General features: G+C 44.0%; 1 long non-coding RNA gene across 1 annotated transcript; it reads left to right on the forward strand.

Moving 5' to 3' along the window:
• Positions 1 to 5,617: 5,617 nt before the first annotated feature.
• LOC135446036 (uncharacterized) lies at positions 5,618 to 11,934 on the forward strand. Its single transcript, XR_010439652.1, has 4 exons — positions 5,618 to 5,809; positions 5,938 to 5,969; positions 11,685 to 11,817; positions 11,916 to 11,934. It is a non-coding gene; the product is annotated as an uncharacterized LOC135446036 (long non-coding RNA).
• The last annotated feature ends 792 nt before the right edge of the window (positions 11,935 to 12,726 follow it).

Consider the following 12,726-nt stretch of genomic DNA (forward strand, 5'->3'; position numbering starts at 1 on the left):
TGTGATTCTGTTTCTGACTGGGGAGCAATTGGACCCCAAGAGCTGCACTCACTTGTTTGTCTTGCAGGAGAAGGCTCCCTGCTCCCAAATAGCTGGAAACTGCTGAGGAGCACGTGGCTGCTGCTTCTTATGAGGACAAAATCCTGTCTAAAACAGGCTCTGAATACTCAGTTCTCAGGTGGAGGAGCCTAATATTTCCTAGCCTAGCAAGAGGGGCTCTCCTACAGCCCAGGGCAAGCTTGAGGGAGCTCAGAGAGTCTTTGGGACCTCCCAAGCCCAGCACTTGGGGGAAGGTGAGATCCTGGCCCAGGGTGAGACACGATGGGCAGATGAGCCATCAGCAGCATTCAGGTAAAAAGCAGCAGATTTGAAAGCCAGCCTGTCCTTCCAGGCTTGCAGGGAATCAGTGGCAACAGGACTGCCTGCTGATTTCCTGAAGGCAATGAAAGGAGCTGTTTTCTCAGATGGCAGTGTGACCATGTTCAAAATAAAATTAAGGGAAGGCTTTTTGCCATGTTGCTCTGTTTCTAGAAGACTGAATTTATTTTCTCCCCAAGACTTCCTCATAAAATGAGGCCCTGGCCCAATTGAAATCAGTAGGAGTTGCCCTAGTGACCTCAATAAACCCAGAATTTTCATTTGTAGTGTTCATTTTGTATGATTATTCCCAAAACACAGCATAAAACTGCCAAAGAAAGGGAAATTAATTTTGAAATCCCACTGTAATCTGATTATCTGAAATAAAGGTAGAAATGTGTCTATTAAATTTTACAGAACTCCTGCTCATCAGATTTTGTGTGCCCTGCCCCCAAGCTTTTCTGCTAGAATGCTTTATCTTCAGCCATGAATCTATAGACAGAACAGTAAATTTGTACAAGGCTTTATGTATATTTTTACAGGCTGTGTATAGAATTCTAGCACATAAGATGCACAGCACAGATAAAGTACTTTTAAGATTACAAAGTGTGTGTAAATTGCCCACAGTCCCCTCACCATGAAGAGAAAACAAAACCAGTTTTTTGCTTGAAGGAATTGGTATTTTGAAAGAGCTTCTTGAAGCCTGTGCACTTGTTGATAGCATCAGAAATGCATTTATATTAAGCCTTTAATTGTAGCATTTTAAAATCAGCTTTCTAATTGTTTTCTATAGACAAAGATAACACAGTTAGCCTTCAGGGATCCTCCACCCTGGTCCAATAGGGTTTACACTCGAACAGAGAGTAGAAAGTGCAGTTTCCTAGATCTCATTTTAAAGCTGCCCAGGGATGTTTTGTGCTGCTTGGGGAGCACCACCATTTCACAAACAGCTGTGGCTTGTTCTAACCTGACAACAACCAGGGGCTTGCAGGGAGGGGAATCTCAGTGGGACTGCTGTGGTTGCTGTTGGAGGTTGGTTTTTTCCCTCTGTTCTTTCCTTGTTACTTGTGGAATTTTTTCCCATTTTGTTGCTAAGAAGCACTGATGGCAGGGAGGAGGAACTCCTTTGGTTTTCAGGGCACTCCTCAAGGACTGTTACCCTGGCTCTGTTTGTTGTTCATGCCATAGTTCTCATTGTTTTGTTTGCCTTGTTACACATACCAGTAAAGAACTGTTATTCCCATTCCCATATCTTTGCCTGAGAGCCCCTGAATTTCAAAATTATAATAATTCAGGGGGAGGGAGTTTACATTCTCCATTCTGAGGGAGGCTTTCTGCCTTCCCCAGCAGACACCTGTCTTGTGAAGAGGAATGGTTTCCACTCCCTGAGGGCCAAACACCTTGTGTTGCCTTGTGGTGGCAGCAGCTACGTGCTCAGCATGGTGTCAAACACCTCAGCAGCTGGCAGGAATTGGAAGCATCAAGTGCCCTGGGGACTGAAGGCAGGGGTGGAGGCTCCTGGATACAGGCAAGTTGAGCAAGGTGATTTTGTGAGCCAAAAAATCTCATCCTGTATCACAACACCCTTGGTGATGGAAGGTTATGGCTGGGATGTTGAATGGCACACGATTGTGATTTTTCACAGCTGAGAATCCCATTTTGTTTTCTTGTTGTTCTGGGAGATTCTCCAGCTTTTTTCTCTCCTGAGCTGCTATTCCTGCTCTGTACCAGAGGCTTCCATGTGTTCAAAGCCCAGAGATTCCCTTTTTTATGAGACCTGGTGGAAAAAGAGTGGCTGAGGGAGGGTGGGACACCCCAGTGTTTTGGTGACACTGCTTGCAAGCTGCCCTGGATGGGCTGAATGCTGGTCTGGCATGGCAGGAGGAGCAGGATAATTCTTTCCTCGGTACAGATGTATTTCAGTTTTCTCCAGCCAATTGCTGGTTGGGCTTAGAAGGGAAAATGAGATAAATTCACTTTTTTGGTAAGGTATAAGAGTTGTGATTCTGTAAAGGCTGATTTATGCCTCTGCTTTTCCAGACTCAATAGTCCCAGTGTGCTCAGGGGAGGTGTTGGGAGACAAGGCTCACATCTACCTTAAAAACATACATGGAACCATCTCTTTCTTTAACCCCCTCTTTGTAGGAAGTTGTGATGCTATGAAATAAATTCCCAGAGACCTACAGCCTGGCATGTCTGGCTTGGTTTTGTAGTGGGATGTTTTATGAATAAAAGAATGGTGGAAATGTATTTAGCTTAGAAATACTAAATCCAACAGAACTTCCAGAGCATGGGAGTAGCACAACATAAAGGCACTTCCAGATGTGAGGTTATGGTCCCTTGGCTGCAGCCTTAGGCTCAGGTGTGACACATTCTTGCTTTTGTTTTGCTCACCAGGGCATGCTAGGAGTGGTACTCACTGCAGACACCGCTAGTGCTGAGGGAGAAATATGCTGAGGGAGAGAAATGAAGGGCAGAGATCTGGAATACAGAGGGAAAGTACCTAATCAGAAATAACAGCTCTCATCAGGCACAGACAATAGACAGCAAACTGGCTTCAGGAGAGCTATTCAGGCATCATGGGAGCCAAATTAACAGACAGAAGGTCAGAATAGAGTCATGACAACTATTTCAATGATTTTCAAAAGCTGACTATGCTCAAGACTTCCCTAGACTCTACAAAGGGAGAATTTGTTTTGCTGCTTCAGAATACAATCCATGCATGTTTTGGCTTTGTCCTCCATGCTTCATTCGGTACTTTCTTTACAATATGTGCTACATAAGATGTTTTTCCTCCTCAGTGCCTGGGGATGAGCAGGTTGGTTGACCCTGCTTAGGAAAATAATTTCCAAGTATTGTCTGTTGCTGAGAGCACTCTCCTTCACCCCTCTACACAGGATCTTTGTGGGCTCAGAATAAGTCAGCAAAGGGCAGGGCAGCTGGGAGAGGAGGCTTTCCCTGCACCCTGCTGTGTTTCCAGGATGGCAGCACAGGGTGCTGGGCTCCCTTACCCAACACTTGTCCTGACTTGGTGTCAGGCAGGCATGGGCTCACCTCTGCCTTTGTGGGGAATTAGCTGGGGCACACAGGGTGGCCTCTGCTGGGATTTCTGTGCCACCCTTCTGCCAGCTGCAGGGGATGGCTGACCCCACATCTGGCACGATGCCTGCCCAGGGCTGGGACAAATGTGAGCTGACAGAGGGAGTTCAGATCAGGTCAGCATTTCACGGCATTTCTCAGCGAGTATTAGGAGCTTTAAAAACCAGTGAAGTGCAGCATGAGATGTTCAGGAGTTGGGGTTCTTACCAGCTCATGGCAGTCATTTTTCATCCCATTTTACAGGCAGAACTCCCCAGCAGAGCATAGTGCTCATTGGTATCTCTGACTCTGGAGCCCTGGGAAAAGGCAGAGGCTCACAACTGCAAGCTGGAGCTCAAAAAGCAGGTTGTGGAATGGTCAGGAATATCAGCTGGAAGCTATTGTGTTGTTCTGATTTTCCAGTAGCATGGTCTGTGCTCTCAGGTTTGTTGTCAAAGGTGTATTTTTGTGTGATGAAATACATCTCCTGACATTAGCAGGACTGGGAGCGAACACCATTTCCTGTCTAGGAAATCTGGCATTCCTCACTCCATGGCTGCCTTTGAAAGAAAAATGAGAGCTTCTTTCCAGCACAGCCAAAGAAGTGATATTAATTGAAAAAAAGCTTGGAATGAAATGTGAGTGTGGCTAGATCTAGGAGCAGCCTTACAGAATGAGATTTAAAAATATGCAGCACAGGAAGGAACTCATGCATTGAGTCACAGGAGGACTGATGAATTAGTAAGGATGGTCCATCCATAATTTCAAGGAGCTGGGACAGACAGGAGAGGAAGCAGCACACAGAAAAAGCCATACCAGCAACTCAAGCTGAGATCAGGAGTCTTCAAAGGAAAAAAAAATTATCCAAGTTAAGGGAAAAAGAAAACCTCTTACCTTTGGTTTCTGCCATTTCTCATGCATCTTGAGTGATTGTGTAAATGAGATGAATTTAGCTCCTGTTAGGACACCATAGTTAGAGAAATTACTTACACCAGAAGGCCAGAATGAGGTCTGTCAAAGGTCATCATCAGAACTGGTTTCTCATCAATACACTACTTGATTGGAGAAGAAGACTCAAAATTGAAGGGCTGTGATTGCTGGGAGGGAAGCTTTTAAGTGCTTCCTGCTGTTCTGTCATTTTCTGCTAACCCCAAATGGCCCTGTTAAATTGATGTCCTGTTTCCCATTTACTGCCCACAAATCACTCTTCTCCTGTTAATGTAGGAAACATTTGCACATGGTAGGAATTGGAGTGGCTAAACAGTAAATCTTAAAGCCAGTAAAGAACTCAAAAGTATTTACCCAGTGACCAAAGTATTGATTTCCCCCACCACTTCATAATATTCACTTGTGAGCTTTATTAAAAAATACAGAACCTCATGTCTGCCTTAAGAGAATCTTTGCACGAATTCCATTTCCAAGCTGTGGAATCAGTGTGATTTCTGTGTGGCAGCTAATTTCTTGCAGAGGCTAAAGCAAAGGCTGGGAGTGCTGCAGCTGCTCGGGCAGTGGGGTGTCACTGCTGACGCCGTGTGACACTGCATGTTGCTGCAGTGAAAACAGCACAGCAGCTCTGTTTGCTCAGGACAGCAGTGCTGGGAGTGCCTGGGAGCTCTTTGGGCTCAAGAGGAACCAAGCCCCAGGAAGGTTTTCCCTGATTTGATGGATATGTAAGCTAACACAGCCACACAGATTTGCACAGGCATCCAGAACTGGGCCGTGCCTCAGGTCCTTTCACTGACTGTGGTGTTGTCAGGTCCTCAGAATGAGGTGAGAGATGAGAATTTGACTCCAAATTCTCAGAAGGCTAATTTATTATTTTGTGATATTATATTATAAGGAATTATATATTAAAACTATACTATTTTATATAGAAAGGATACATCAAAAGGCTGGAAAAGAATGATAATGAAAGCTCGTGACTGACTCCTCAGAGTCTGACACAGATGATGGTGATTGGTTATTAATTAAAAACAATTCACATGGAACCTATCAAAGAGGCACCTGTTGGTGAGCAACATCCAGACCACATTCCAAAGCAATCAGATAATTATTGTTTCATTAATTACCCAATAATGATCTCAAAGCACTTTGACATAACTGGAGAGAGAGGACAGAATGAGTGAGCACCGTGTAATCTGTGCTGGTTTTTGTGAGCAAACGTGAAAAATTTACCCTTCTTCTGCTGTTCCCTTCACTCTTCCCTATCCCCATTTCCCCTGCAGCAAAAAGGGGAGGATGAAATCCCACCCCTCAGCAGTGCTTTGGCACCGGCTGATCCAACCTGCTCCATAGGCAGCAGCAATCAGGAAGGGGCAGCAAAGCCCCCTCTCCTCAGAAGCCAAGGATTGCTGGTGTGCTCTGTCACCAAAAGGTTCCCAATATCCTTAAATGTCACTAAATGGGGGAAAAGTAACATTGCTGAAAATCACAGTCAGAGGGGCCTCACATGTAAATCCTTTGTAGAACCTTTATAATCTTCAACTGCTTTACTTCCAACAGATCTTCCCATATAATGAGCTGCCAGCCAAAAGGTAAGTATAAATGCAAAAGATTCCCAAAGCAAACATGTTATTAGCTTTTAAAACAAGTCTATTTAAATAATATGAAAATTTGTTAAAGAAACAGAATCTATTCTGCTTTACATTTAAAGATGAATTAATGCAAATATCACAGGTTAATCCCTTGGGAGGAGTCACTGGGGAAGCAATTTGTTTCTTGTTAGCTAAGGCAGGGAGCTTTAAAGTTACTGAGTTGTCTGTCTCTGCAAGCAGCCCATTTAATCTTGAGGAAAAGTGTCAAATCTAAGTTGGAGTCAGTTGTGTGCCTTGTTTAAAGCTCTGGCAGGAAGAGTTTTGCAGCAGTGTGAGGGGCAGTGGAAGTGGCACAAAGAATTTCTGGAAGCAAGTATTTATTGGCTATTAACAATGGATATGGATCCCTGCACAGTGAGTGTCAGAGGGGGCCTCTATTTGCCTTTTCTTTTTTATTCTTTACAATTGACTTCTAGTCTAAGGGCTCTCATAATTTGCTTTTTGGTGGTATCAGGTGAGGGTGATTTCTGTGAGGGCTAGCTGCTGGGAAAGCCACCAGAAGTGGGTTTGTTTTGCCAGCCAATCCTCAGTTTTAGGGATGTACACACACTCCTGCTCCTTTGACTGTGCTCATCAAATTGTCTCCAGAGCCATGCTGAGACTGCATTAGGTAAATTAGCTAGAATTAATTTCTTTTAAATCCAGCCTGGAATATTGTGCTCTGCTCGTTGATACAAGTGTGTGGGCAGTGGGTTGTGACTGGTTAGGTGGTGGAAGCACACACCTCTGACAGGCTGCATCCCTGCACAGAAAAATTTAAAAGCTGCTGTCTGATACTCCAGGGCCAATGAGTTCCTAGCAGACTTCACCTTCATCCCACTATTGTTTTTCAGAAGTCAATTTTTTGCTCTTTAATTACAAATCAGACCCTCAGCATAGCTCCAGTGAGCTGGTACCCATGAGCTGCTGTGTCAGCTTTTAGCCTGAAGGTTCCAGCCTTGGGGTATCAGCTGCAAAGAAAATCTCTGTGATGTTAACAGCCTATAAAGCAATTTAGGGAGGTCAGTATCCATCTGAACACAGCTCACAACAATAGCCAGAGGGAGAATATAAACTGTTTACTACCACTGGATTGGCACTGAAACCTACTGATGCAAAATTCATAGCCAACATGAATTAATTTGCTCCTGATCATCCTTACAAAAACTCTGGCTTCTCCCTGCTTCTCCTAATGACTTCTATTTGACAGCTGTGGGTTTGCAAGGCAAACTGCAGTAGCAGAGTAGACACTAATGTTCTGAAACAGCACTAAAATCTGTGAATGGAATTGCCTTTGAAACTTGCACTGGTTGCCAGCTTATATTGAATCAGGCTTGTCATGTTTTTATACTTAATCTTTGAACATCTTTCATCTCCCTATCACCTGTGTGTGAGGGAGGTGTTAGTCCTGTTTTACAGATGAAGGAATGAGGCTCAGGACACCTGAGAGCAGCCTGGAAATTGTTCTGCTCTATAGCAAAGTCTTTCTCTCAAGAAGGCACCATCTCACCTTTACATGATAGGTGGATCAGCTGTAAGATCTCCAGCTGGCTTTCCTGACATGCCACAGAATCACAAAATGCTTTGGGCTGGAAGAGATTGCAAAGACCATCCAGTTCCAATCCCCCCAGGATGGGCAGGAACACCTTTCCCTATCCCAGGCTGCTCAAAGCCCCATCCAGCCTGGCCTTGAGCACTTCCACAGATCAGGGCCATCCACAGCTTCTCTGGGCAACCTGTGCCAGTGTCTTACCACTGTAACAGGGAAGAATTTCCTCACAATATCTAATCTAAACCTACTTTCTGTCAGTTTGGAGCTATTCCTCCCTGTCCTGTCACTCCATGCTCTAGTGAGCAGTCGTCCCCAATCTTTCTTGGAGGCTCCCTTGAGGTACTGGAAGGTCACAATCCGGTCACCCCAAAGCCTTTTCTTCTTTCAGTCTCCAGGCTGAACAATCCCAAATCTCTCAGCCTTTCCTCAAGGAAAGCTGCTCCATCCCTCTGATCATCTTGGTGGCTCCCTCTGGCCTTGCTCCACCAGCTCCATGTCCTTCCTGTGTTTTTCCCCAGATCTGGGCACAGTCACTGCCTCCCTATCTGCCCACAGAATCCAGCTCGAGTTCCCCCTGGGGCCCAGGCAGTGAGTGGGATGTGCAATGCTTCTCTCTGCAGGAGAGGTGCTGCCCATACTCCTCCTCCAAAGGGTGAGCAGAGGGGTCTGCAAGTTGTGGCTGCAGCCAAGTAAGTGCTCTGTAAAGTCATTTTATGTAATGGCCTGGAATTTATATCTTTGCTTATGAAACAGGAGCGGGTGGCTGCTTTAATAACCAGCACGCAGTGTAAATGCTACACTGAGCTGAATTCTCTCCTCACATAGTCTGTGCGTGCTGGTGATGTCAAGGAGAGCTGGGCTGGCATCCAAGAACAGAAGCTGGTTGCTTGGGCTGCTTAGAATACATCCGAAGCATTAGTAATGAGATGTGAGAAGAATAAATAAGCCTTTTTACCACGTGGGACAGAGATGCCTTACAGAGGGTGAGCTGCAAAATGACTAGTTAGGGGCTGCAGCCCAATTGCCCCTCCCAAAAACTGCAGGCTCTCTTGTCATCTCTTCCCACATCAATCCAGGAAATCCTGGGGAAAAGCCCCAGGAAATGCCTTGAAAGTACAACTCTGCAGTAAGGTCTGGTCTGATGTGCTCTGCTGGAAAGGTCCCTTTTGTCTGAGGAGCCAAAGGCAGGAATGGTGGAACTTTTCCAGGGAATTTCAGAGATTCCATGCTCATCTGCAGGACAGGAGTGTGACCGTGTTCACAGGGGTCTTAGGATGAGGGAAGAGATGAGGATCTGACTCCATGTTTCAGAAGGCTGATTTATTATTTTATGATATATATTACATTAAAACTATACTAAAGGAATAGAAGAAAGGATTTCATCAGAAGGCCAGCTAAGAATGGAATAGCAAAGAATGATAACAAAGATTTGTGTCTTGGCTCTCTGTCCGAGCCAGCTGGGCTGTGATTGGCCATTAATTACAAACATCCAACATGGGCCAATCACAGATGCACCTGTTGCATTCCACAGCAGCAGATAATCAATGTTTACATTTTGTTCCTGAGGTCTCTCAGCTTCTCAGGAGGAAAAAATCCTAAGGAAAGGATTTTCCATAAAAGATGTCTGTGACACAGGAGCAAAAGGCATTTTAAGGGTAATTGTGATCAGTCAGTGCAGAGGAGGATCACCTGCAAACAGGATTCTGTACATCACACAGAATCTTGTACTCCAGAAATCAGACGTGGATTATGGATCTGGGTCAGGGTAGACAATGGTCAGCAAAGCCTCAGACCATGGAATTCAATACAAATTGTCACAAGAAAGGGAAGGCTAATTCAGGTTTAGAACCACGTGCAGTATGAATTTTGTGGCTGCAGTTTTACCCTTTAATAGTTAGAGAGCTGTTATATAAATAGTATAAACCAGGCACTGCGCAGACAGGGTGGGAAAATAGAGTTTATTTCTGTAGTGTAAAAGAGACTCCTTAAAAAGTGGCATTTTGGGAAGAGAAGGGAAGGAAAGAGCACAGTTCAGCGCCAGAGATGGGTGGAAGGCTTTGTAGCGTCTTCCCTAAGTGAGGATTTCACAGCAGAATTAAAAATACATCAGGGCTAAGATCTTAATAAAGGGTTTCTAAAGAAGATATGTGGGAAATGGAGCACAGCAAAGCAGGCAGATCCTGCTGGCCCAGGTGGCTGCAAGCCAGGAGCAGGGGGAGTTTGGGTCTGCACTTGTGCTGGAGAATTACAAATAAAGGAAAGGCAAGGTGTAATTCATGAAGCAGCCAACATTTGTTTCGTGTTTCTCAGGATTTAAAGCTAATCACAAGCTAAGTTTGCCCTTCTGACTCCTCCTCCCACCCCACATCTCCTGCATCTTCTGATTTATATCTTTCTGGATTCCTGCACTTTTCCTGTACAGGACTGGATCAGTCTCCCATTTCAGTGGCTGCAGAAGCCTGACAGTGTTTCCACACTGCCTGTCCCTCCAATAAATCAATGCATTCAGAGCTGAGCTCTGCATTTCCAACGGAGTCCTATGGTAGGGAGGGACGGCTGTTTCTGCATTTTTGCAGCAGTGAATCCCCTGGATGGCATTCCTGCTGACTGGAGTGCCTTGCAGGAGTTATACAACTGCAAGTCAAAAATTTCCCTGCTTTGCCAAATTGCTGAACCAGAAGGGTTTGCTTGCTAAAGGCTGGAGGGAAGGAACTGGAAGGGAGACAGGGGCAAGAGGCTGCACAGACTGCTGAGCTGTGATCAGCATTCTGATCATTTTAGGAATTTGTCAAAGGAGAGGAAAAATTTGTGTGGTGAGAGATGGGTGAATAATTAACCACATATAATTTAGTCAATGAATTTTGCTGATGGAGGATTTTCCACAAATGGATTCCTGTGTGTGTCAAATGTTATTCAACAGCTCTTTTCAGTGAATAATTTTTGAGTTGTAGCTGTATCCTGAGGAGTTCATTGAGGTATTTGATAATTAAATACTGAGAAATAAGTGAGAGTACCAGCACACCAAAAACCAATCATTTAAATGGTGCTTGTACAGTCTTGTTGAATTCTTAAGGTGTAAAGCAAAGTTTGTTTAATTTGAACTTTCATCACTGCCTAGTCTTTGCAGAGGTCAATTTAAATTTTGTAAGCCATGAAATCTGAGGCATTTGGAGTGAATTACCCAGTTTTGAGGATCTCAATGCCTCTCTGTACATGATTATACTTAGGAAACACTCATCTGTAAATCTCATACCAACAGCTAAGCCTATTTCTTTGACTTATTACTACTTCTCTTCTTCCTTCTCATCCCTTCATTAAACTGCTCTGCTTTTTCCACATTGCATTAGAGATTATTGAAATAGGGCAGTTTCCTGTAAAATGTTTGCAATAGAGCCTAAGCATCATTCTAGAATTCAAATACCTCAGTAATGATCTGTAGCACTAATTTCCAAGGCTCTGAGGAAGATGCTGACATTTAACCTCCACTCTTTGTATAACCTTGGGCAGATCAATTACTGGGAGAAGTTTTGTTATCCCCATCTTACAGCTAAAGCCTGTTTGGATGATAAAAATCTCTTGCAGTCATGATGCAAAGGTCTGAGAGCTGCATCCCCAAAAACTACAGAAGCTGCTGGGGGAATCCTCCAAGGGTCTACAGAATCCAGTGTCACAACAAGATACAGAATACAGTGAACTGCAGATGCTGTAGATGAAGTAAAACTGCAAGCCAAAAAAACCCAAAAACTCAACTAAGAGTACACATTGTTTAGTTGGCAGACTTTAATGGATAGGATGTGGATTTTTAAGCATTTTTAAGCATTTTTTTTCTCTTGTGGTGACATAACAGTCGCATTTTGACCTGTTTAATTTAAATAGGCGTCCACAAGAAAATTCAGGACAGCCCAAAGGAACTCAAGCCAGGGCAAAAAATCATCCTAAATTTCTAACTAGGGAAATAGCACATCATTTGTGAAGGCAGTAGTTTCAGATAAAATAGAACTCTGCATTCTAATTCTGTATTGCCACTGCAGAGTCACACTCCAAGCAGCATAACTGTCCTTTCAGAGACCTCACAAGCAGATTGCTAATGCAGGTTTTTTGTTTGTTTCACTGCTTTCTCCTAGGAGGTGATGCTCCTGACAGTTTGAGTACTTGGAATCTGAGGTGAAAATGCCCAAGCAAAGAGATCTGTTGAGAGAGAGAGAAAAAACAGCAGCACATTAAAATAAGAAAATCAGGATTTTTGCGAAGGACACGGTTGAGTATTTGCGTGTTGCTGAAAGCCAAAGGCACTTCTAATAACCCTTTAAACCTCATCTTTTTTTTTTCTAATAATCTTCATAATCCTCACCTAGGATTGCCAGGGAGTAATTTGTGGCTGCAGTCTGTAGGACAGGGAGGAAAGCAAAGCTGCTTGACAGAACATCAAAGGTTTGTGCCACTGAAGTTTTATGCAGCAATTGCTAAATCCTTCATGCTTGAAACAATGATGAAAAATGATTGCCAGCTATGAAACCAAAATTATATCAATCTGCTTCAGGGTCTTGGGGCTTTTTTTTTCATTTGAAAACCTGACCCAGTCTAGCAGAGTTCACTTACCAACCTCGAGTGTTCTGTCATTGAAAAAGAATAGAACTGAGTCAGGAGGGGTGAATTTATTTCATGCTTCACAAATGTATGTGGGGGAGTGGGAAGGAGAAAATGCTGAAAATAAAATCAAGCAGGTCAGTGCTCAAATACCTCATTCTGATTGTCTTTATGTAACACATGTAACAGACAGTGTAGTTGCCCTCTGGATTTCCAAGGGGAATATTCAATGTAGAGTAGCTGAAATGGAAACTAAATATGACTGGAGGCTCTAGTTTCACAGCAGCATCCCTGCAGGTAATTTTGCTGGCTGTAAATCAAGTGATCATTAAAGCTGAAAGCTGAGAAGCAGAAGTTTGGGAGTGATTTGGCTTGTCATTACCAAAACCTGATCTTAATGAGGATCTTGTTAGCTACTTCTACATCTGCTTTTCCCTGTGCAGAAGCCTCAAGGATGCACCAAAAACAGGGGACCAAGCTGAGAGCAGGGGGAAATGAGGGGTTTAAAGCATCAGCATCAACTCTGTTGGGAGAGGCTGCTGTACACAGAATTTGGAGCGCCTGCACCCCATCTGTGCC

The sequence above is a fragment of the Zonotrichia leucophrys genome, chromosome 3, assembly GCF_028769735.1.
Source record: "Zonotrichia leucophrys gambelii isolate GWCS_2022_RI chromosome 3, RI_Zleu_2.0, whole genome shotgun sequence".
Lineage (NCBI taxonomy): Eukaryota > Metazoa > Chordata > Aves > Passeriformes > Passerellidae > Zonotrichia > Zonotrichia leucophrys.